Source organism: Phyllostomus hastatus, unplaced genomic scaffold (genome assembly GCF_019186645.2).
Source record: "Phyllostomus hastatus isolate PE091 unplaced genomic scaffold, TTU_PhHast_1.1 phas_contig_40, whole genome shotgun sequence".
Taxonomy (NCBI): Eukaryota; Metazoa; Chordata; class Mammalia; order Chiroptera; family Phyllostomidae; genus Phyllostomus; species Phyllostomus hastatus.
The window spans coordinates 39168875-39194971 of record NW_025333872.1 but is presented as its reverse complement, the minus strand read 5'-3'; the positions used below and the strand labels follow the sequence as shown (position 1 = coordinate 39194971).

At 39.4% G+C, this 26097-nt stretch overlaps 1 protein-coding gene across 4 annotated transcripts in view; it reads left to right on the top strand.

Moving 5' to 3' along the window:
* The first annotated feature begins 25060 nt into the window (after positions 1–25060).
* The window catches only part of LOC123821328 (synaptotagmin binding cytoplasmic RNA interacting protein), a 28679-nt gene continuing 27642 nt past the window's right edge, over positions 25061–26097 (top strand). For 2 of the 4 annotated variants that reach the window (XM_045842622.1, XM_045842618.1), the window contains exon 1: positions 25061–25598. The gene's annotated coding sequence lies outside the window, so the exon portion shown is untranslated. The remainder of the gene's footprint in view (positions 25599–26097) is intronic. The other 2 variants (XM_045842620.1, XM_045842619.1) reach the window with 1 other exon arrangement.

The window sequence follows — 26097 nt, the reverse complement described above, 5'->3', positions numbered from 1 at the left end:
TCGATTGGTGCAAGGTGTTACACATACTGTATCTTGGTATTACCAAAAGAAATGAGGAAAACTGGCACCATAGAGATAAAATGCACCTTCAGGTAAATGATTCAATGAGATAATGTATATAAAATGAAGCAATTGACAATCATGGCTATTACAGCTCCTATATTTCCTGTTGATGCTATAAGATCAACAAACAAGTAACACTGTGGTGGTAACCTTATCAGTTTCTTCTGTTACACATATAGATATCAGTAAACTGGTATTACAGTCTGCATCCTTTAATTTTTTTTAATTGATTTTGAGAGACATTGGTTTGTTGTGCCACTTACACATTCAGTGGTTGCTTCTTATGTATGCCTTCCTTACTGGCAATCAAACCTGCAACCCTGTATCACGACCACACTCTAACCAACTGAGCTATCTAGCCAGGGCTGCAGTCTGCATTCTTGAATCCCCCTTGTCCTGCTCCATTTGGAAAATTTTAACATTCTTTCTAAGGTCGGTTTTGTTCACTGACTTAAATGCCTAGGCACCTTAACTACCTGGTACTTGGTTGTGTAGTAAGTTTTAAGTGAACAATGAACAGTAAAAGACTAATTGGGGTCTTGCACAAAACTCTCAAGCAAAAGTTTCTACCCTTTGTCGGAGCTGGCAAACAACTTCAAAACAGGGAAATGTTGTGGAATAGACAAAATGATCCCTCTGTCCTTTTCCTGCAGTTCTGGTTTTGCTCCTTCCCTCCCAATCATTCTTTTAATGTCACAATTCCTTAGCTGATATAATACAAATCAAATTGGTAATGTGCATTTACTTTATTGCACTGTAGGAGGTTCTGCCAGAGATCAGATGTAAAATACTTCCTATGTCTTCTATATGTCAGTAGTATAAAATATCAAGGAGAGTCAAAAAGCAGGCTATAGAAATACAAAGTACTGTGGGAGAGAGGAATAATTATAATGTCTCTGAATATTGAACAAGTGAATTTGTAACTCAATCAAGTCCAAAGTGAGGAAGATAGATTTGGGCATAAGAAACAGTGAAGATACGCTCCAGAACCTGAGAGACCAAGTGGGGAAGGTAAGGATGAAATGTTAAAAAAGTACCTTACTAATGTTTTGGGGCAAGGAGTTAGAGCTGTATAAAATCTATAGTCATTTGAGTTTGCTAAAACATATTTTCAGTGGAAGATGCAGTAGTGTTCTTGACAACAGGGTCCACACCTGGACAAGAAATGAGTTGGGTGCAAAAAGGTACAATTTTAGTGGAATTAAACTTGAAAATTCAACATCTACCAGATTCAATTAAACTTACTACTTCTTTTAAACCTTTTAGTAGACACCTGGGTGGTATTTCTCATTTCACACAGATCTTGCTGTTAGAGTCATAGCTTTCTGGTTTATGAATGCTGGGTAATAAAACAGATTAAGACCAGGGACCTTAAGTTAGCTGGATGAGGGCTTTAACCTTCCACAATGTATTTGCACCTTAATAGTGAAATCAATGGAGACTCAAAAGCCCTAGAGACCTAACAATCAGACTAGGATAGGATGGGGTTAGGGGGTAGGGGATCCTGGTTAGGACTAGTTTTAGAAGTGGAAAGCAGAATCTACATGCCTGGATTTAGTGACTAGCCAATGAAGAGAGAAGAATTTTTTTCTCTTTGCCTTACACCATGCTTCCAGGTTATCTTAAAAGTTCAGTTGGCTAAGACCTACCATTTGGTGTTTTCTAAAATTAGTTCCATTACAAGAAACTCAATATCCTACTGCACTTGGCTTCCCAATCAAGTGCCCTCTAAACTAAGTAGGTGTTTTTTGATCCTTTCTGTTTGCCCAGCCTGTGTGAAAGAGCTCTTGGCTGTTTTCATGGTTCTTATATTAGTTTTCCAGTTAAATCCTTTTTGAATCCCAGGCTACTAGGATAGTCTGCTTATCCTTTGTCAGTCCTTCCTCCCTCCTTCGTTTTTCCTCCTGCAGGTTTATTTTTAGGTCAAAAGACGATAGTACTTAAAGCATAGTATTGGGTCCTGGGTGGTGTAACTCAGCAGGTTGAGCACCAGCCTGCAAACAAAAAGGTCACTGGTTTGATTCCCAATCAGGGCACATGCCTGGGTCGTGGGCCAGGTCCCTAGGAGAGGGTGTGTTAGAGGCAACCAGTTGATGTATCTCTCACACATTGATGTTCTGCCCTCTCTCTTTCTCCCTCCCTTCCCATCTCTAAAATAAACTCTTTTAAAAAAATAAAGCATAGTATTGGGTTGGCCAAAAAGTTTGTATTTTTTTCCATAAGATAGTTCTAGTAGCATTTAGTTGTCTTTAATTTCATTCGAAACAATTTTGTTAAGATTGTATTGTGACAGTTGTCATATCAGTGTGTGTTTAAAAAAAAACATCAAAATGGGTGAATTTTTGTGTAACCATCCTAATATTGAAAATATACAACATCTTGGCATATTGTGCTTTATTATTTCAAGAGGTAAAAATTCAACTGAAGTGCAAAAAAGTGATGTGTAGTGTATGGAGAAGGTGCTGTGACTGATCATATCAAAGTTTCATATTGCAAAGTTACATGCTAGAGTTTTCACAGGACGGTGCTCCACATTTGGATAGACCAGGTGAAGTTGATAGCGATCAAATTGAGACATTAGTTGAGAACAATCAACATTCTACCATGCGGAAGATAACCAGCATACTCAAAATATCCAAATTAATTTATTGGTGAAAATGAAAAATATGGCTTTTATTTTATGGAATAAAACACAGACTTTTTGGCCAACCCAGTACTTGTGATTGTCTCACCGAATATCGCCACTGCCTCTGGCCTTGCTCCACCTCACTGATTTTATGTATTTGGGCACATACGGAGAGATAATATCAAAACACAAGTGTGCCAAAAGTTTATGAAATTTTATGGACCATCTTGGTTCCAATTTGAAAACCAGACTCCTTGGTCTCATTATCGAGTCCTGGCCTCTCCCTCCCCCTTGCCTTTTGTCTACTATTGAGGTCCTGGCAAGCCATGTGGCTGAGTTAGAACAGGAAGTAAGGATCTGATTTCACAGAATCCCAAATGGACTACAATATAATTCACCCTATTTGGAAGCTTATTTATGCTTACTCACTTGATTCTAGTTCTCTGGAGTATTAACAATGGAAAAAGTGTTCCAGAAATTTGAAGAGAGTAACATTTACAAATGCAGCACATCACTTTACTGAGGTTAGGAAAGAATGTGCCCTTGCCACTCCTAGTTAGGATATATTTGATCCCAATATATCCTGAAAATAAGTGATAATACAATAAATTGTACATTTTTAAAATGTTTTTGGAGATTTTTTTAGACAGAGCAGAGATAGGGTGACAAATGTTAATGTGTAAGAGATACATCAATCGATTGCCTCTCACATACCCCCAACTGGGGCCTTGGTCAGCAACCCAGGCATGTGCTGTGACTAGAAATGGAACCACAGACATTTTGGTTCACAGACTGATGCTCAATCCACTTAGCCACACCAGCCAGGGGATAAATTGTACATTTTTAAGTGTACACTTTGGCAAGTTGTTCCATAGACATGCACCCATTTAAGTATTACCACAATCAAAATAACAACTGTCCATCTTTACCAAAAGTGTAGAAAATTGATTTTGAACATAGTTTTTTTTCAATTTTCACTCAAGTATATGTTTATTGATTTTAGAGAGAAAGAAACATTGATTGGTTGCCTCCCATACATGCCCTGGCCAGATATCAAACCCGCAACCTGGTGCATAGGATGACACTCCAACCAAGTGAGCCACACAGCTGTGTTCAATTTTAGATGGTAAAATCCAAAATGAGATGGAGTTAAATATACAAGTCTAGAATTTCAGGGGAGGGGTATAAACTGGCAAAATAAAATTGGGAGTCATCAGCATGTAGATGGTATATTTAAAGCCATAATATTAGAGGAGATCACCAAGGGAGTAAATATAAATAGAGAGGAGAAGTGGTCCAAGAGTTGAGTCCTGGAACATTCCAGGAGTAGGACATTCCAGGTTTAGTTCAAATCCTGGAGGTAGTTTTATGCCAAGGGACAAAAATTGGGAAGCAGAAATCTGTTGTCAAGTCCAACTGTCATATCTGGAACAGAAACTACACAGCAAATCAAGGAGTTTTGGAATGAAAAGCAAGGGTGAGAATTAAGGAAATTACTTGGGTGATGGGGCTGGAGATTGCCTTGGATTTAATACAGAGCACTGTTAATAACTGAGGACAACTTTGTAAAATATCGGGCAAAGTGGTCTTCAGGACAGAATGAGATGGGGAATTTAGGGAGTGTCATAAGAATTATCCCTGGCTGGTGTAGCTCAGTGGATTGAGCTTGGGCCTGCAAACCAAAGGGTCACTGGTTCTATTCTCAGTCAGGGCGCTTGTGTGGATTGCAGGCCAGGTACCCAGTAGGGGGTGCTCAGGAGGCAACCATACAGTGACATTTCTCTCTATTTCTCCCTTTCCCTTTCTCTAAAATCAAATAAAATCTTTTTTAAAAAAAGAGTTATCATCAGACATTGGACTTAGAGAAGTGGTGTTAACTACAGACAGGTTACAGGTTTGCCTTATAGTGCTAAACTGATGAGGCTGAAAACTATCAATTTTTCCCTGACTAGTGTGGCTCCTTGGAACATTGTCCAGTAACTGAAAGGTTGTTGGTTCGATTCCTGGTCAGAGCACATACCTAATTGCAGGTTTGGTCCAAATCAGGGTATAATCAATGTGTGTCTTTCTGTCTCTCTCTCTCTTTCTCCCCTCCTCCCTTCCCCTCTAAAATCAATGCACATGTTATCAGGTGAGAATAAAAAAAAATGAAATATAGGCTGCTTAAGGTCTGTATCACAAGAAAGCATGATCTCATCATTCTCTGTACTTAGCACATTAAAAAAATATACACACGCACCATATTTTGCCATGTATGATACACACTTTTTTGCCCACATTTTTGAGGGAAAAATAAGGATGCGCATTACACATGAGTAGTACTAATTCCATATCCATATAAATGTTTTAATCCTTTTATTTATGCATTAAAAGTGTAACTCTAGAAAGCAATGATATCTGTACGTAAAATAATACCCTGGAATATGATAATCCATTTTATTTCAAAATATAAATAAATAAATGATTGAATTCAAAAATTAAAATGAAAGATTTTTTTCTGAAAATTTGGGCCAAAAACGTGGGTGCACATTATACATGGGAAAACAGTGTGTGTGTGTTTGGGGGTGTGTGTGGGTATGTGTGTGTGTTTATCCTGGCTGGTGTGGCTCAGTGGATTGAGCACCAGCCTAAAAACTGAAAAGGTCACTGGTTCAATTCCCAGTCAGGGCACATGCCTGGATTACAGGCCATGTCCCAAGTTGGGGGCATGCGAGAGGCAACCAATCAGTGTTTCTCTCACACATCAATGTTTCTCTTCCTCTCTTTCTCCCTCCCTTCCCCTCTCTCTAAAAATAAATAAAAATAAAATATATTTTAATCTAAAATAAATAAATTGTATATATACATATATGTATGTTTTTACTTTGAGTGGGACATTTAAGAAGAACAGTGACAAACTAAGAATGTATCCTAAAGAAGAGCACAGGGCTCTGGAAACTGCCATTCTAGACAATAATTTGAGGACTTAGAAATATTTAACTTGAGGAAATAGAAATCAAAGGAAGGCCTGATGGCTATTGTTAGCTATTTAAAAGTACATCGTCTGAGATCGTAGTAATAATACCATGTGGTAGGTACTATTGTTATGCCAATTTTATAGATGAGGAAACTGAAACTTAGAAAAGTAACCTAATGAAGGTCACATGGGAAAGTGGGGGAATTGAAATTTTAAATCTGGCAGTCTTAATTCAAGAAATGGTGTCCTTACCCCACTAAATACCTTCCGCAGAGGAGCAGTTTAGTGTTTCTCTAGAAGGCACAAAGGAGATCAATGAAATAAATAAAAAGAGGCAAACTGCAACTCAACCTAAAAATAAACTTCCCATTAAGAATATACCACCTCCATATCATGGTCTCCTGTCAATATTAGTTGGAGGGAGGAAGCTGGCCTTAATCAACTTCAAAGACCCTTCCAGGTCTAAATCCAGATTCTCGACTTGCCCAAAATAATCCAGCTAATTAATAACTAAAATGACAACCAACATCTACCTCTCTTTCAAACCAGTGCTCAATCCACTGGTTTGATAGTGTGGTGTCCATTTTTTTCCCCATGAAAATTTATATTTTCTCAGAATTCACTAATCTGTAGGAATGGGTAAAATCACATTAAATTGTACTGGCTCATTGCCCATCTGTTGGCACAGGGCCTTTAGCTCCAATATAATTCCTTTGGAGAGGTTCTGGGCCCTCCGTTAGCGTATGTCACATGTATTCACAAATAGGTCTTACGTGAAGTCCTTCCTGATACTCTACTTATTGCTGGGGTCCCTCCTTTGGGGACCTCCACACATACAGTGCTTCCCTAGTCCTAGCATTATGTCTCATAAAGCCGAAATCTGTGAAGCACTGTTTGTACCTCATGTCTCACTAGTCCCTCAGAAAACAAGCCCTTTGGCCCTTTTTCATAAAGTATTTTTCCATGGCACTGAGACCTGGTCCCTGGGTTCCTGAACTGGGTTCCCAGTACTTTCCTATCCTCATCTACCCATCTCTGGTCACACCCTAACAGACTCTTGCCCTGTGATTTATCCTACATACCTGGAAGGCTCAGCCTCAGGAGCCCAAACAAATCTGAGTCTCAGATTAGGCCTAACCCTACTATGTCTATAGTAGCCCAAAATCATATTTGTTGCTTCAATTTTGTATTGATGATATGGCCTCTGGTTATTTAAAATATGGATTTTAACAGTAATAAAAACACAAGCCAAATAGCTTTAATCAGCTATTTTGTTGAAAAGTGCAGTTTGGGGCTTTTGCTAATAGTTGATAAATTATATTTGTGAGAACATAGGCATTAAGCACAGTACACTGTTCTGGGTCAATTGTAAGGTTTATTCTTTGGGGTACATCTTGATTCTCATTTTTTATTTTCCTCACTGATGGAAACTCTCAGCTTATATTACATTTCTATTTCAAAACTGAATGCACAGACTTTGCTCTGAGTCTGACCACATACCCAGGGATGCTAGGACAGGTTTGAAATTCATGAACTTTTCTCCATATATCTGGATATAGCTTAGTTTATTGATGGATATTTCTTGATGCATGTTTGCTCTAAATTCAATCTTTGCCTTTAGAGATTGAGCCACAGTGATTAGGTGTGTGATAATTCATGAATATCTTAAGCTCTCATCTGTTTGTTCATTGGACAAATAGGTCCTGAATAACTACCATGTGCAGATACCATCCTAAGCACTAAAGATATAGCAGTGAACAAAATGACCATAATCCCTGCCCTGTGGAGCTTACATTTTAGGAGAAGGATGCTACATATTAAATACATAAATTATATGAAAAATGAGATGTGATATGAAAATTAATAGAAGCCTTGATCAGGTGGCTCAATTGGTTGGAGCATCATCCTGTGCATCAAAAGGTTGAGAGTTTGAATCCCTGTCAGGGCACATACCTGGGTTTTAGGTTCTGTCCCCTGTCAGGGCATGTACAGGAGGCAACTGATCAGTGTTTCTCTCTCACATCGATGTCTCTCTCTCTCTCTCTCCCCTTCTCTCTTTAAAATCAATAAAAATATATCCTTAGGTGAGTATTAAAAAACTAGAGCACAGGACATTGGGTGTGGGTTTGGGAGAGTAAGTAGCTCTGTGATTTTAACTGGAGTTGACAGATAGGTGTTCATGAGGAGGTGGTGAGAGGGGCAAAGACTTACAGAAGGTGAGGGGTGAGGGACTGAGCTATGCAACTATCTGGGAGAAGAGCATTCCCATGACAGTGTCCCAAAGACAGAAGCATTGTCTGATCATGTAGAGATCATTTTACCCAGAGCATGCAGATCATGTAGAACCTTATTTGTCATTGAAAGGATTTTGCTCTGGGTAAAATGAGAACTACTGTAAAAGAAAACATGGAAACTTGAAGTATGATTCATACACATCAAAACTTCTGAACCCTACCCCTAAGGGCCAGACTGTGGTCTCCACCATTTACCATTAAAAGGAAAACAGGTTCATTGAAGAAATAACTGATCAGAGATCTTAAGCAATAAATGTATAAGATGAGCCTGATGCATCTTGTCATGTAGCAGAGAGCAAGAAAGCTATCAAAGACTGCTAGGGTTGGCTTAAAAGAACTCAGTAGCCAACTTGCAGCACCTCCTACTTTCCATGGTGAAAAATTTAACTATTAGTAAGGATAATAATTACAACAGATTGAAATACATAAGCTGTGTTCAAATCTATGGATTCATAATGATACTAAAAACAAAACAAAACTGATTTTGATTCTGTTAGAGGGAGGATGCTAGGAAACCAACTTATCAATTTCAGAACTGACAAATAAAGGGACTTTCCAACACTAACTGTAGTAACAGAAAATCAAATAGAAGGTGAGAAACCTTGTGTTTATTGATGCATCCCAGTTAATAACTGGAAAAGATTGACATAATTAGAATATTGCCATTTTGCAATATCTAATGAATTAATGTATCTAAACAATTATCATCAATGACTGCTAAAACCAAAAAAGAGAGGCAAAAAAAAAAAAAAGGTAACCTGAGTATAGGTGGCTGTTTGGATATTTTGGGGTTATATCAACAACATACTACTACTTATAGACACACTTTCCACAGGAGAAATGCTTTAAAATTTTTTTCCCAATAAAGATAATATATTTATCTTAAGATATTAGCATTCTCCATTGTTTGCAAAATGTCACAAGTCTGCAAGATGTATGATCAATTTCCCCAAAAAGAATTCCTCAGGTGAGCCTAACAAACAAAACTCTAGAAAAGCTCATTATTGATGTGAATAAAATATCATGGGATTTATTACTTCAGCTCCTGGGGCATCTTGGAAAAGTGAGTTTGTTGCATTACTTTAAACACTTTTATCAGCTAATGATATCAGTCCTACACATAGTATTACTGTCTATCTTGCTAAACAGTTGTGTCTCGGAAGTACAATAAGCTCAATACCATGTTAATCTTTATTCAAGATTTTTGGTTAGTAGATAATTTATATAATAAAATTTCAAATATCTTTGAACATTCTTCTTAATACAAAGTAAAAATATAACCTATTAAACTTATATCCAGTAAAATTCAAATATAAGAGACTGTTTCCTATGCAATTTTCTTTTTGCCATTTAATTGGTATTTAAATTAATTATTATTTTTTAACTTGAATAAAGAATAACCTGCAGAACACAAACTTTCAGAGTAAATAAAATACACATTTTTAATTTTAGGCAAGGGGTTCTGGGATGTTTAGTTATCTAATTTCCTAAAGACTATATTTTTGTCTTTCTTTTTTACCTATTAAAAATTTGTAAACATGAAAAAGTTATATTCTCACCTCAAAAATTATAAAAATGCATTTTATGAAAATAAGGAAGATATTGAGAATAAAATTATGAAGTATTAAAATAACTCATAATGACACCATTCAGAGATAAGTTTTGTTAGAATTTTTATTCTATGCAAACATAAATTTTAATCAAATTTGAATAATACTGTACAGGGTTTGTTATCCTGTTTTACTTTTTTTAATTCTCACTCAAAGACATTTTTTTTCATTGCTTTTAGAAAAATGGGAGGGAGAGAGAGAAATTTTTTTTTAATGCTCACCCTAGGACACTTTTTTTGCTTTTTAGAGAGAGAGGAAGAGGGAGAGAGAAACATCCATGCAAAAGAAAAGAATTGAATGGTTGCCTACTGTATGCACCTAAACTGGGGATCCTTTGCACCTGCACCAGACTGAGCTGGCAACCTAGGTATGTGCCCCGACCAGGAAGAGAACCTGCATGTTACCAAAGGACACTTCAACCAACTGTACCACACCAGCCAGGCATCTTGGAGTTTTATTTAATATTCTGTGAAGACAATTCTCAGTGCCATTAAAAATTCTTCTACTCATTGTGCTTATTGGTAACATTGAGAACATTTTATTTTTATGGATAGTCAATACTTATTTAACCAGCTCCCTAAGAATGGAAATTTTGATTGCTTTGAATGTTATTATGATGACAAATTTTACAGCAATAAAATATTCCAATGGTAATGCTACACTGGTTATCTCTGAATATCGGGTTATTATTGCCAACCAAGATTTAAAAGGTAAGCTGTCTTCTCACATCCATCTGCAGCCATTCTAGTATGTAATGACCCAGCAAGTGGACTTTCTCAAATTTTTCTACTGCCCAGTCTACAGAGAAAGAAACTACACACATCCTCAACCATATTTTTGTTCATTACTTCCACCACACTGCCCTAATTAAAATCTAGTCCACCCTTGAGAGCACTGCTTCCCTTTGCAGCCTTCTTAAACTATCTTCCTTACGTGTGGAAGTTAGAGTCATCATCTTCCTTGCCTCCCTACTGCTATTTCTTGACAATTATTCCTCCACCTTTATGTACAATACCCCAGTTTTTTTATGCTCATCCCACCTGGCTTGCCACCCTTTGTCCTGCCTTAAGGCTATTATTTTCCAACCTTCCAGTTACTTGCCTTTATTAATTTTGAAGAGTTTGGGGCCATGGTGTCCTAGTCTATATCATCTGTCTCCAATGTCCACATGTCAATGTCCAAACCATCTTTCTCAGTTCTTTGACTTCTTCCACACCCAGCATTCTTATCTGGGATCCATGGCCTTCAAGGATAGAATTCAAGGGGTCTATGAGCTTGGATAAGAAAAAATCTATATTTTCACTAAACACTAACTGAAATTTAGCATTTCTTTCAATAATAAGTGTAGGCAATAGATCACAGAATGATTAGCAGAGTCTATGGTTTTGCCACATAAAAAACACAACTATGCCCTGGTCAGGTGGCTTGATTGGGGGCCTGGTCCTGTGCATGAAAAGGTTGCCTGTTAGATTCCCTGGTTCGGATGCATATGATAGGCAGCTGATTGATGTTTCTCTCTCTCCCTTTCTCTCTCTCTCTCAAATCAACAAATATGTCCATGGGTAAGAATCAAAAAATAAAATGCAACAAATTTTTAAAAATGTTTAAAGTTCTCCATATATATTTCTAACTTAATTTTCAGATGTTGATTGTCATAAATCTATTTGGGAATGACAGAAAATTTTTACAATACTCAGTCAACCTCATCCAGGGCTATGATATATCTCTCCATATATACAGTCTTATTTTTATTTTATTTAATATAAGTTTTGTGATTTTGTTGATATATGATCTTCCTGTAGCTTTTATAGGTGGCTGTGCTTTTTATATATTTGTGCATGTATATGTGTGTGAATGCACATATAATATCATCACTATTGTACACTAGGAGTCTTTTCCACCATATTGTATAACTAGGTATTGCTGGTATATAGGAAATCTAATGGTGTTGTTGATTGTTTTCTTATCTAGTTAATTTATTTACCTTTTTTTATTAGTTGCAAATGCCCACTATCTTATCATCTACAAATAATGATATATTTATCTTATGTTTTCCAGAGTTATGCTTCTTATTTGTTTCAAAGCTCATTTTAATTGCTAAAAATTCTTTGTTAAGTAATAGTAGTAGTAAGAGCAGGTTCCCTTTTGCACTACTTATTTTAATGGATACAAATACAGTGTTTAAGTTGTCAGTGTGATATTGCCCAGATTTTATAAAAGCATTCTTTGTTATTGTAAGAAAGTTTTATTCAGTTCTGAGTTTACTACTATTAAAACTCAAAAGTACATTTTATTTTTATGAACATGCTTTTTTATCATCTATCTAAATGAATATATAGCTTACTCCCTTTAAACTATTGATGTGATGTATTGCATAAGGTATTTGGGGGTAAATTGTACTATATCATTTAACCAATTGTAAAGTTTAACTTGCAAGTATTTATTTTAATTAGAATTTTTACAGTTCTTTTCATAATAGAAATTGGTCTGAATGTGTGTGTGTGTGCACACACATGCTCTGTCACGTTTTATATTGGAGTTTATGCTGATTGTATAAAATGAACTAAGGCCTTAACTGGTGTGGTTCAGTGGATTGAGTGCCAGCCTGCAAACCAAGATATCACTAGTTCAATCCCCAGTCAGGGCACAAGCCTGGGTTGCAGGCCAGATCCAAAGTTCTGTGTGTGTGAGAGGCAATCAATTGATGTATCTCTCATACATTAGTTTTTGTTGCCCACCCATACCCTCTTTCTAAAGTAAATAAATTAAATCTTTAAAAAAAAAATCACGGTGTCTGTCCAGAAAGTGTCCAGCCACGTAATGTGAAAAATCATCATTTATTTATTTATTTTACCATTAAACACTTATTTATTTATTTTTAATTGTTATTCAAGTGCAGTTTTCTGCCTTTTACTCCCATCTAGAGTCATTTATTGAACAAGATACAAGATACAAGAAACATTGTACATACGATAATGATGTCTCTGTCCCCTTCAAAATAGGCACCTTGGGACCTCACACAGTTCTTCCAATTGCCATCAACTGCCCCATCATATTTTCCTGAATCTCACTGATGGCCTGAAACCTCTTCCCTTTTAAAGGTGATTTTAGTTTTGGGAAAAACCAGAAGTCACAAGGCAGCAAATCTGGGCTGTAGGTGGGGCTGAGTCACCTGTTTGATTTGATGTTTCGCCAAAAATCTCTGCATGAGACAGGATGCAAAAGTGGGTTCATTGTCATGATGAAACTGCCAATCACAGTTGCCCATAGCTGCAGCCTTCTGAATCATCCAAATAGTTTCCTGTGGAGGAATGTTCAAGCTTGGTGTAAAATCAGATGGAGATTCATTGTTCTAATTGCTCATTTTGAATGGAATGACCACACAGAACACATGCTCACTCAACAGCATCTACTCCCCTCAATGACTGTCATCATTGTTCATGCATGTGCATTCCAATCCACTTTTTGGTTGCTAAGTTACATTGATGTCACGCAAACTGTTCTCGATATATTAACAATGGTTGTACTTTTTCTGGAAAGTCCTCATAGTTTCGGGTATATAAATCAATTACACTTTTCTCTTATTTTTCAATTATTTTTTTTCTGTTTCTCCCCATTTTTCCTTTATAAAATTTACTTTTTGTACTTCATGGTTCTTTATTTCTGATTGGATTGTTATGCTTGTTCATTTACTCTCATTCTATATTTTTCCAAGGTAGAAACATGTAAAATTACAATTTTAACTCTAAGCACAGCTTTGGCAGTAGTCTATACATTTTGCTATAAATATTACTCTGAAACTTGGCTTTGGCTTTGGAGTTAGGCTAAAATGTACTGTTAAACTATTACATTTCTTCTTTAGCCCGTGGAAGACTGAATTGTCAAATGTTGACTTAAAAAGAATTCAAGGCATCTCTGAAATTGTGTGCATTCAATGACCATGTGGTCATGTACATTACCCTTATTTTAAATCAGATAAGTACATCAGTAATACAAACAAGGCTTGCAATTTAGATATATATTTTAATATCTGAGTGTAGGACAAGCATTTCTAGATATTACTTGTAGTAAAAAAAATTTTGAGCCCGAGCTGGTGTGGCTCAGTGGACTGAGTGCCAACTTGCAAAAGAGGATGGCCAGTTTCGTTCCCAGTTGGGGCACAGGCCTGGGTTGTGGGCTGGGTCCCCAGTTGGAGGTGTATGAAAGGCAACCACATGTTGCTGTTTCTCTCCCTCTCCCTCCTTCCCTTCTGCTCTCTCTAAAAATAAATAAATAAAATCTTAAAAAAATAATCTGACATACTTTATGTGTTGAAATTCTATGTCAATGTAAGGATGAATAAATTTATTATTATGAGTATAATATTGAAATAATTAATGACAATTATGAGTATACAGGTAAAGGTGTCCAAAATGTACATTAAATTAAGAAATCAAGTTATATTAATAAGATTATATATGATGTGAAAGTATTATTTTCAAATATATTAATATAATATTAGTATTTGAAGAGAGAAAAATCTGAAGAAATATATACCATTGGTATTTTTTATATAGTGACCATCTCTTGCAATGAAATTATGGAAATTTAACTTTCATTTTATATATTTATGTAACACTTGAATTTTTATATGAAGCATATATTATTTTTAGAATAAAATATATTTAAAATAAAAACAGGACCGAAGATAAGCAAGTAAGTAATCTGATAACCATGATTATCTTTCTCTTGGAAGAGTCTGTGATCCAGTTCTAGGATTTTCATTTCCTCACACTTTTCTACCACTTCACTAATCACATGCATATAGCAAAGAGAGAAGAACTAGTCGGTTTTGTTACATTTTATCAGCTATGATGAAGACTTTGACACAATAATGCTGTTGGCTCATATAAATGGTTAAATCTTAAATGGAAGTATTTTAATTGAATCTTTTGTGATAGATCAAGGCACCCAATTTAGGCAAATAAAGAGAGTATTGCTTTAAGGATATACAGGAAGGACTGGGCATTTAGGGGGAACTGAGGAATCTGAGACTGATGGTGGAATGATTGTACAATCAGCACTCATAGAAATTGGACCTGGGAAAACGAGAGCACCGAAAAGGCTCAAACACCTGACAACTTGTTGTCTCCTCCTTTACTGTGTGTATTTTCTTTCTCAAACTGTCTTTGCCCATCTCTGAATATTTTCTTTATTTTTCTCCTGATTTCTGTTAGCCTAGTCCCTTTCTCTTTAATATTTACATCTATTTTCTTCACGTTTGTTCTTCTCAAAAACCTCACTCCTTTGTTCAACTCCTGTCTTGCTTTGTATCCTCAATTTTTTCTTTCCATTGGATTTTATGCACAGGTATGTAAATATGCTTCTCCCAACCTATCTCAAACCCACATCTCCTGTAAACAACCACCATTTCTCTTGGGCCTCTCTCAAAGGTCTTGAAAGAGCTGTCCACATATGCTGCCTCCACCTTCCCTCTCAGTGGTCCCTTACTCCATTCTACTCTGGCTGTTACTCTCATATCCCTACTGAAACTGCTCTTATGATTACTCTTCTGACCCAATCTTGACCAAAACTCTTAACTGCATTCATTCAACATAGTTGATCACTTCCTCCTTAAATGTCCTCCTCTTTTCTAACACATTAGAGTCTTGATTTTTCTCCTACTACTGTGGCTGTTCCATCTCACACTTCTTTATAGGCTATTCCTCATTGACTCATTTTCTATACATTGGACCTTGCCAGAGCTGAAAGGTTGGGCTTCCTGTCCGTGTTCTCTTCTTAGTCTTCTACCTCAGTGATTGCATCCATTCAAATGGCTCTAAATACTTTTGTAACAAAACAACTGAAGATGCAATTGAATTGTTTTTGATCAGTGCTGTTCAGTAGAACTTTTTGTGATGATGTAGCTGTTCTCTGTCAATGTAGTCCAATACGATAGTCACTAGCTACATATGGCTATTGAACACTTGACAGGTGGCTAGCATGAGTGAAGAAGTAAATATTAGAATTTTTTTCAGTTTTAATCAGTTTAAATTAGGTAATCACATATGGCTTGTGGCTATGGTATTAGAGAGTTTGGTTCTAGAATAAAAGAAACAAGAAACATAGCAAAATGCAAATTTAATCAAGTGTGAACTTGGTTGAATATAGTGAAAAACAGATACAGAGGTAGGTTTCAGTTTGATGTCTCCTCTGGTATGTATCTAGCTGTTTTACCCAACTGTCAATACTGCTAGCCAACAGAGCTTCCAGACCTGCTACAAGCCACAGAACAGCCTTCCACAAAGCTCTCCACTAGCTCTCCTTCATGGTCCCACTCCAGCAACTGGATGTACCGGCCTCCTCTGCAAAGTGTCTTTTTTCACCCAGCCCTCAGGACAGTTGGTTAGTGACTCAGTTCTCATTCTCCAGCTCTCCCTTTTGGACCACTCCTTCCTGAGCTTCTCATCATACAAATCCTTGTTCCTATAATAAACTTTTTATTTTATAACACTCATGGTGATTTTGCTTCCCTAATTGACTCCTAACTGATGCCCTCTTGAAACTTGTTATTCTCTCAGTCTCCCTCAAGTCAGTAAATAGCGCCAACATCCATCAGTTGTCCCCTTAACTCCCTACTTTCAGCCCATCATTAAGTCCTTGGCAAATTAGGCTCAAAATACACATTCACTATGTCCACTATGTCTGTTTCCTCTGCAACACCCTAATCTAAGCAACTCCCATCCTTACCTGGTTTCATTTTAATCATCAATCCCCAATATCTATTCTGTTTCTAAATACTAATTTTAAACTTGAAAACTTTCACTGGCCTCCTACTGCACTTACTCACCTAGTCCTAATTTCTTTGTACTCATCTTTGTCACTCTTTCCCTTATCAAACTTGTTCCAGTCATGCTGGCTTCCTTTCAAGAAAGACCAAGCTCATTCTCCTCTCAAAATTTTCACACATACTATTCATTCTGTCTGGAATGTTCTTGAAGCTCCCTTTCATGCCTTACTTTCTTTGGCTGACTCTTCCAGGTCTTGGTTTAAATACTGCTTCCTCAGAAAAGCCTCTCTTGAGCAACCTAAGGAGGTCCTCCTTGTTATTCTGTAGCAGTTTACTATGTTAATTATTTCCTTGCATTTATCATATTTTATAAATAATTTGTGTATATGTATATTTTATTTTCACTTAGCTGTGATAGCCATGACAACAAAGACATTTCTACTTTATTCACCTATTGCTAATTAACTATCTGGCACATAATGGGGAGCTCAAAATATATTTGTGGAATAATAAATATGATGAATGAATTTCTCTTAGTTTCTGCTTGCTTACGGTTTTTGTGTCCTTATAATTTTAATTTGACATGAACTCTCATACTCCAACTCTCATTCCTTCTTCGTGACACTGATTTTATTTTTGGTCTTTGAGTATGGTCTGGTGCCTGACACTGGGCAAATTAGTTGTGGCAAGGCAAGGATGAGTGGTGCTGCAGAGAAAAATGTGATGGCTTAGGCTGCTCCCTTAGTAGGGCTTTTGGTAAGGTTACCTACCATTGGAAAGAACTTGAGACACACCATGATGAACAAATTCAATGAAATAATGATTATTGATTTTTTGCCATGTTTCATCTTGAAAATCTGAACAACCAAAGATTGCTTGTATTCTGGAATTCCATTCAGAGTAGGATGGGAATACTTTGATAAAACCATTGTTTGGATTTATAGTTATATAATCCTTGTTCTTTTTGTATAAACTCTGTTTCTACTTGTATAAACTCTGTGGCTTCTTGTAATTTAATTCATCAACTTTCATTTTAAAAGTTAAAATGTAAACAGCTAAAGTGAGACAAAGCTTCTAATTTTAAAAACCTAATAGCAATAGAAAGAATGTTTAGCATCTCAAGTGTATTTAAAAGTTAGCCTTTTTAATTAACAGATTTTATTTTGAGAGCATTTTTAAGTTTAAAAAGAAACTTAAAAAGAAAAAATGAGCAGAAAGTACAGAGTCCACCTCCTCCTCTAGCCCTCCTATTCCCACAATTTCCCCTGTTAATAACATTGTGCATTAGATGGTACATTTGTTACAATTAAAAAACCAAACTTGCTACATTATTATTAACTAAAGTCCATAGTTTACATTAGGATTCACTCTTTATGATGTGCATTCTATGGATTTTGACAAATGAATAGTGACATGTAATCACCATTATAGCATTATACAGAATAGTTTCACTTCCCTAAAATTTCCCATGTTCCACCTGTTTATTCCTCCACATTTTCTCCATCTTCTTGAACACTTAAGCAATCACTGATTTTTACTCTTTCCATAGTTTTGCTTTTTATAGAATGCCATGTAGTTGCAATCATAGTGTGTAGCCTATGATTGGCTTCTTTCACTTAGCAATACAGTATGCATTTAAGGTTTGTACATGTCTTTTCATGATTTGATAGATCATTTCTTGATAGCACTAAATAATATTCCATTATATAAATACCAAAGTTTGTTTATCCATTCACCTATTGAATGCAACTATTTGAATCATATGTTGAGTTTGTTTAGTTTTGTAAGAAACTGCCAAACTGTCTTCCAATGTATCTGCACCATTTTGCACTACTAGCAATAATTAAGAGTTCCCGTTGCTCCACATCCTCACCAGAATTATTCTCAATATGTTTTGGATTTTGGCCATAATGGGTGTGTAGTGGTATCTTGGGGGGTGGGGGAGGGTGTGGAAGGGGGTTCTGCCCAGCAGAGCTCTCCCATCTGCTGAGGATGAAAAGAAAGAAATCCTCCCGAGCACATTCTGTTGTTCCGGCAGGAAAGAATGCCCCAAGCCCTTCTCCGAAACAGCTTTTATTGGGATCAGTATGTGCAGGGATATACAGTATGCATGCATAGCTCATCAATCAATGCCCAAAAGCTATAGTTAATAGAAAACAGATATTGTTCACAGATAACAATAGAAGGAAATATAGAGATCGTCTCAGGTCAGGGGTCTGTGCGATATGCTGAAGCCAGGTGGTCGTTAAGGTGTGCTCATGAGATAGGGAGTTCAAGCCTTATCCTTAGGATTCAAACATCTGGCTTATACCAAAGGGCTATTGCTAGGCAGAGCAGGCTTCAAAGGATACAATGTATATTCCAGGTCTGATTTCCCACAGGAACCCTCGATGTTAGTATGAGGTCTGTCTGCCACTCACTTTCCTGGTTTTCTAGGAGACTTATTGGCCTCTTCTAAGGCTTTGCTTACTGGGCCTCCAGTCTCTGAAGCCACATGAAGTGGTCCCCAACATCTCCCCCTTTCTTGTTTGTTATGGCAGACACAGTGGTAAATCTGATACATCCTGGTACTTGCTCTTCACATATATGATCCCTGGAAAACAATTTGTACATACATTTCAAGGCACAAAAGACCACAATGATTAGGAGGCATCCTATAGCCCCCATGACCCAGACATGCAAATTTAGTCCTTCAAACCAAGTTTTTGGATTGAGCCATTGCAAGTTGTTAAGCAGGGTCTGAAAGACCTCCTGCTCAGTGAGTCTCTTAATGTCCTGAAATTGCTGACATAGCTCCAGCTGGAGTTGATCCATTTGTTCCTTGAGATTGGAGGAAAAGGCCCCTCGCAAACAATGTTGGACCTCCTCCCACGAGTGTTGACTGGAGTTCCACTTCAGGCGGGTGACACACAACTTCGAGAAGCCTAGATCACAAGTGAGTTGTTGGCGAGTGACAAGAGCATCCTGCTGTTCTCACAGCCATATTGCTGCAGACTCTATGACTGAGAGCCTGACAAGGATCTCCTGGGCAACGTGTGTTTGTTGGGTGATTTCTTGAGTTGTATTGTGAGGATGGCATCAACACTGTGAGCAGTCTGGATGGACTCAGCCAGAGCAGTGGCAGCTGCTGCAGCGGAGGCAGCTATAATGATAGCAGAAACAATGCACGTGATAAGAATTCCCAAGAAACACAGCACCTTCACTTGGAGGAGAGCACAGTTGAAGGTGGCCAGGCCTCCTGGATCTTCCCATTCATGGGTGACATTGACTGATAACCAAATCTGAGTTTGTTCCTACATCCTTCATAATTCTCAGCCCTGCTATTAAGATTCTTTAAGTGTCCCCAAGCTACCACCTTGGGGTCAGATGTTGGAGGAGTCTTGGTTGTCTGCTTTTCCCAATTCTGGCAATGAGCCTGAATCATCAGCGCTCAGTCTTGGCCATTTAAGACAGCTGGTTGGTCAGGTCCTCCAGACGGCAGACCCTCTCTGTCTGAGTTATCCACATAGGGTGATGGGGCCAGTGTCCCATGATAAGGTTTTATCCTCTTTGCAGGTAGCCACAAAGGACCTGTAGGTACTGAAACACAAGCATACCCTCTTTACCACATTTACAGTTCAACCAGCCCCTCCCATTTTCCTTCTCCCAAGGAATTTCTATATAACATTAAGGGATTGGGCTCCTTATTATCTACATTTTGTTGATTGAAATGTTTCTCGATTGGTTTGTTAAGAGAATTATTGCAGTTAAGAAAATTGTAAGTATACATGGCCAGCATTATCAGGTTTCTGAGAGAGGTTTCCTGGCTTCCCCTTTTTTGTTTGTTAAGAAGTTTTAAAAGTATGATGGGCACATTCAACAATTGCTTGGCCTGTGAGATTATAAGGGATGCCTGTTTTGTGTTGAATTCTCCATCTTTGTAAGAAATCTTGAGTGGATCGGGCTATATACCCTGGTCGATTGTCAGTTTTAATTTGTGGTGGACATCCCAGATTGCTAAAAGCCTCAAGCCAATGGGCCTGAATGTCCTTGGCTGATTCACCTGTAAGAGCAGAGGTATGTAATGCCCCAGAGAAAGTATCAATAGAGATACAGAGCGGTCCCCAACAGTATCTCAGTGTTATAATTTGCATTTCCCTGATGATATATGACATTGAGCAACTTCTTGTATGTTAATTTGCCTCCCATACATCTTCTTTGATGAGATCTTTTGCTAGTTTTTAAATTTTTTATTTAAAATGCATTTATTGATTTTCAGAGAGAAAGGGGTAGAGAGAGCAAGAAACATCAATTTTGTTGTTCCACTTATTTATGCATTCGTTGGTTGATTCTTTTATGTGCCCTGACTAGGGATCAAACCTGCAACCTTGGTGTATTGGGACATTGCTCTAACCAACTGAGCTAACCAGCCAGAGCTTGATCATTTTTAATAATCAGGTTATTTGCTTTCTTAATGTTGGGTTTTAACTTGTTGTTTGAATTTGTATATTTTGGATCCTAGTCCTTTAACAGATAGGTGTTTTGCAAAGATTTTTCTCCCATTCTGTAGCTTTTCTTTTCTTTTTCTTAGCAGTGTCTGAAATTGAAGAGCAGAAGTCTCTAATTTTAACACACCAGCCTTTCAATTACTATGAAAATAAAATATGAGAGATGTTACAAAACTTTCTTAATTATGGAAAAGATTGAATTTAATGACTTCCACAGTCTCTTTTGACTCTAAGGTTTTATGGTCCTTAGGAAAGAATAATGGTGTGTTGTGGATTTTTCTCACATGAATTTTAGGGTTCCCTTCCCATCATAACATTAATATACAGTAATTACATGAACTTTAGAAAATGTAGAAATAAAGGAAGGAAATATGGTATTTTAAAAAACATAATGGCACTGAGGAGATAGAAGAATTTTCAATGATAAGCAAAAAATCCAAACAGGCATGCTTGGATGCCTGCCTTTCATTGATTATACTCCACAGGTCTCCATCTTTTCACTACTTCAGAGGATACATTAATGGAAAGACCAGTAATGGAGTATATAAATAACTTTTTAGAGTATGTAAATGGAGAATATAAATAACATATTATAACAAGTTAAATATCACCAAAGTGTATGAATTAAAAAGTGATGGTCTCCCTCTATCCCATCCTTCTAATTGTAATTGTTTTCTATAGAAACAAAATCTTCATAAACATGCATATTTGGTTACATACATGTACACAGCTTCATGAGTCAGGGATCACCTATGCCTATCTTGATATACATCATTGTAAACCTAGTGTATACCCTGGAGCTTGGTACATGGAAGGTATTTAATTGAATGAATAAATGTAACACTGTACATTTTTCCGTAGATGGCTTTTTAAAAAATTAAGAATGTAATCTAGGTAGGGTATTTTTCCATGTTAGGATATCTACAACTACGTCCTTCTTTTCAATGGCTTCCAAATAATCCACTATGTGGGTTCACAATAATTTATTCAATCAGTCCCCTATTACTGGATGTTTAGGTTATATTTATCTTTATACACACACACACACACACACACACACACAATAAGTGATACTGTGGTAAGTATTTTGCCAAATTATCTTGTAAGAGAGTTATCATCCCCCTAACAGTGAATGTGTCAATTTCTCTTCATCCATGCTGGGGATAATATTCAAAATCACATAATATCAAACTTTATTACCTCTCCTAGCTTTGTTTGAAGCAAGGGTCCACACAAGGGGGAATAGCAAGACATTTTGCTATAAAGGGAAGTTTGGACTCAAATGGGAATGACCTTAAGTGGCAAAATGATATGCTAGAGCAAGAATTTCAGAAGAATTTTTATATATGATAGAATATTAAGTTAGAAGAGATCTTAAAAATTATGTTTTAATACACTTCTTTTATAGATGAAGAAATAGAAAGTCTGAGAAGTGAAATGTTTTATCCAAGTTCACACTATCAATTAGTAGCAGATCTGGGATTAGAACCAAGGTTGTTTGGGTCTCAGCCAATTATCCTGTGGTTTTATCCAGCAAATACCTATTAACCATCAAATTCTGGGCTAGGTACTAATAGGTTTGAGAAAAGTAAGAATACACTTATTGAGCACATTTCTTGTGCCAGACCTTTTGCCTTCAGTCTATCCCAGTGGGTCCACCATACCAAGTAAATCAGTGTACTAGTTTGGCTTTAAAAAATCTTTTAAAATTTATTTTTAGAGAGGGGGTGAGAAACATCAATCAGTTGCCTCTCATACACACTCCAACCCACAATCCAGGCATCTGTGCTGATTGGAATTAAAGCCATGCCAGGACCTTTTTGCTCTGCAGAACAATACCCAACCGAGTCACAGTGGTCAGGGCTGATGTGCTATATGATCTTATTTGGGAAAGAGAGAGAGACAGCGAGATGGAGAGAGACAGAGAGAAAGGGAAATGGAGAGAGAGAGAGAGACAGAGACAGAGACAGAGACAGAGACAGAGAAACAGAGAGAGCGGGAGACAGCGAGACAGAGTCACTTGGGTTTTGAATGAATTAGGAAAGCTGTAAGAGTAAATGAATTAGCAGGCTATATCATTAGTTCAGACAGTAAGTGATGGTGCCATGACCCCTGGTTGCAACATAGAGAGACGTGAAAATATATTAGGGAGACAAAATTAGCAGGACTTGATTATTAGATATGGCATTGAGAGAGAAGACAGTGTCTTGGATGACTCTCTGGTTTCCAGGTAATGCTGCTGGATGTAAGTGGGTGATGTTCATTGAGATGGGAACTCTGGACATGAAAGATTAGAGGAAGATCATGTGCTCAGTTTTTTAAAAAATGTTGATTTGGAGTGTCTGAAAGCTCAAATAAAGGTCTTGGGGGTGGTTAGACAAAGGGATTAGAGCTAGATATTTTACTTTGGGAGTCCTTGATCACCTGGTAGACAACATTGCCTAGGTAGAAGCACTTTCTTTAATGAACATACATTCCCCAGGAAGATCTAAATAAAAAGTGTTGGGCCCTGGCTGGCATAGCTCAGTGGATTGAGCTCGGGCTGTGAACCAAAGCATGGCAGAATCGATTCCCAGTCAGGGCACATGCCTGGGTTGCAGGCCAGGGCCCCCAGCAACTGCACATTGATGTTTCTCTCTCTCTCTTTCTCTCTCCCCCTCCCTTCCCTCTCTAAAAATGAATAAAATCTTTTAAAAAAAGTGTTGGATTGCTCAAATCTATTATTTTCATTCTTTAATTTATAGGATTACTCTTTTTTTTCATATTTTTAAATTAAACATTTTGGCTATTTGTTTTTCATTTATAACATTGTATAACTTTGAGATTATGAGTTAAATTGTTGCTGAATTACCTGAATACCATAGAAGGTAGAGGTTTGTTAGTGATTTTAGGTATTGGATACCTCAGGTCAAATATTTCATGTTTTGATTGAGGAACCTATGAAAATAATCTGACATTTTATGTGCTAGGCACTTTGAAGAGTGCTCACCTAACTTTTTCTCCAACTATACTAATTTGTTGTCATAGCATAGAGCTTATTAGGGAACCAGTGAGCTCTTAAAAATAAGCTTGCTTTTAAATTAGTAGGACACTCTCTATTCATTAGAGCTGCATTGTATAAATTAGCACCCATACCGGGTCTGAAATTCAAATGCCTTTGTCTCGTCTCTCGTGTAACTAGTCAACCCGTCACAAAGGAAATGTCACTTCACATAAGATTCAGTTGTCAAGATTTTTGAAAACAGATATGTTCTTCACAGCTGCCTTAACCACGCAGCTTTGTGTGGCTTCAAGTTGCTCAAACTGCTATGAGGAAGCCCTTAACTGCTTAAAAGGCCAGGGACTGAAATGGAGTATTGCACAACTCCTCACCGGTCGGTTTCGCTTCCAAATCTGGCCTTCGTATCATCCCAAGACGGGAGCCACTCCTCGCTCCGCTGGACCCAGCCCCGTTCCCCTTCTAAAGCAGCCGGGGTTTCCACGTCTGAGCCTCGGACCCCCCCCCCCCCCCCGTCCCCTTCCAGCCCAAGGTTCTCCTAAAAGCAAGCGGCGCGGGGCCCCGGGGGTTCCCATTGTCCAGTGGGGGAGACCTGACCTCCCCAGAAAGATTCCCACCCTGAGATCAGGACAACCAGGTTGACCTAAAGTCCGCGGGTCTCGCTGCCGATCTCCTCCCCGGCCGCTCCATTGTCTGCCTCGCCCCGCCCCGGGGGACACGTGCGCCTGCAGTTTCCCGAGTGAGAGCGCGGGGCGGCGGCGGCGGCGGCGTGGACACCGCCTGGAACGGCTACGCGGCCGCGGGGCTGGGGCTGGGGTCGGACTGGTGGGTGCTGCCCCGGGAACTAAGGTCAGTTCCGAGCCCCCAGCCCAGTGTCTCGCCAGCCACGGACAAGGGTCGGGGGTGGGGCGGGAGGGCACTCAGTGGGGGTGGCGTGCGCGCGGTGCTGCAGAGGGAGTGGGGTGGGGCGGGGTGGGGAGATGCCTGTCTCCTGACAAAGGAGAACGAGTGGAACACGCTGAGCGGGCCCGCCCCGCCCCGCCTGGAGGGTAGCGGGAGGTGGAGTATCGGGAGGGGAAGGGGCGGGCCTTTCATTCACTCTTGGCCCCGCCGTCGCCGCCGCCGCCGCCGCCGCCGCCGCCTCCGGAGCGGAAGGGCGGGGTCTCGCGGCTCCCCGGAGGTGAGAAGCTAGAGTGGCGGTGGGGCGTAGGGGCGGAGCCCATAGGCGCGCGTCCCGAGGCGTAGGCTACGTCGTCACGTCAGCGCGGGAGAGAGAAAGAGAGGAGCCGACTAGGCAGGGACCGGGGGACGGGGCCGAGAGAGTGAGGGAGGGAGTGAGTGAGCTGGCGAGCGTGTGAGCGAAGAGAGGAAAGGCGGCCAGTTGTACCTGAGAGGCCGCGGACGAGAGCGGTACCGGTGGGAGAAAGGAGCAGGGAGGGGAAGAAGAAAGGCCAAGAAAAGAAAGCAGACGGAGGCTGCTGCTGGTGGTGGTGGTGGCGGCGGCAGGGGTGGCAGGGGGAGAAGGAGGAGCTGAAGGAGGGCAGGGGCTGAGAGAGTGAGAGAGAAGCGGACGCGCGAGGGAGGGGAGGGAAGGGGGGGTCACGCGGGGGCGCGCGCGCACAGGGAGCGCGCTCGGAGGCGAGTGGAACTGGATCGGGTTTGCTGCCAGCGGCGTGAGCTTCGGCCGCCATTTTACAACAGCTCCACTCGCGCTGGACACAGGGAGCAGCGAGCACGCGTCTCCCGCAACCTGATCTCCTCGGACAGGATTCCTCCGCCGCAGCCCAACGGGGAGGTAACGACCGCCAGGACCTGGGTTTGGGAGGGGAGCTCCTTGACATTGAGGAGTGAGCTGGGGTAGGGAGGTGTGGGGAGAAACCGGCTTTTCTGGAAAATGGATTCCAAGGAGGAAAGGAGCACGTTGACTGGGGCTGCTTGGGTGTAGGCCGCGGTCCGCGCCGGCACTTCCCATTCTACTCCATGTGCTGCTATCGTTCGGGCTTTGTCTGCGGCGCTCCGGGGAGGAGGCGGCCCCGTGGCCCACGCGGACCGCGAGCGGCGGCGGAGTTGGTGCTGTCGTGGCTGTCGCCGCGGCGCGGGAGTGGGCGGAGAGGAGCCGGTCCCGTCCCGCAGCTGGGAGGCGGGCTTGGGTGGTACTCGAAGGCCGGTAGGCGACGGGCAGTTCGCGGAACGCCCTCACGCTGCCGGGTTGTCGGCCCCGGTCGGGGGTGGGACAGCTGGCCGGGGCGCCGCAGTTATTGTATGGACAGGAGCGGGATGGGGGCTTGCACTGC